This window comes from Poecile atricapillus, unplaced genomic scaffold, assembly GCF_030490865.1.
Source record: "Poecile atricapillus isolate bPoeAtr1 unplaced genomic scaffold, bPoeAtr1.hap1 scaffold_373, whole genome shotgun sequence".
NCBI lineage: Eukaryota > Metazoa > Chordata > Aves > Passeriformes > Paridae > Poecile > Poecile atricapillus.
The window spans coordinates 1-813 of NW_026709168.1; positions in this window are offsets into that span (position 1 = coordinate 1).

Here is an 813-nt window from a genome sequence, read left to right on the forward strand (position 1 = left end):
TTGACCATGGAGGTGGCCATGGAGGTGACCATGGACCATGGAGATGACCATGGAGGGGACCATGGAGGTGGCCATGGACCATGGAGGGGACATGGACACGGGCAGGAGGACAGGAGGGGACAGGAGATGACCAGGAGGTGACCATGGACCATGGAGGTGACCAGGAGATGGTCAGGAGGACAGGAGGTGACAGGAGATGACCATGGAGGTGACCATGGAGGTGACCATGGACCATGGAGGTGACATGGACACGGTCAGGAGGACAGGAGGTGACCATGGAGGGGACATGGACCATGGAGATGACCAGGACATGGTCAGGGGGACAGAGAATGGAAAGAGGTGACCATGGAGATGACCATGGACCATGGAGGAGACCATGGAGGTGACCATGGAGGTGACCATGGAGGTGACCAGGAGATGGTCAGGGGGACAGAGAATGGACAGAGGTGACCATGGAGATGACCATGGACCATGGAGGTGACCATGGAGGTGACCAGGAGATGGTCAGGGGGACAGGGGGATGGACAGCGGTGACCACGGAGATGACCATGGACCATGGAGGTGACCATGGAGGTGACCATGGAGGTGACCAGGAGATGGTCAAGGGGGACAAGAAATGGACAGGAGGTGACCATGGAGGTGACCAGGAGGTGACCATGGACCACGGAGGTGACCAGGAGATGGTCAGGGGGACAGAGAATGGACAGAGGTGACCACAGAGGTGACCACGGAGGTGACCAGGAGATGGTGGAGAGGACACGGGGATAACCAAGGTCACCTGGACACCATGGAGGTGACCACAGAAGGTGGAGA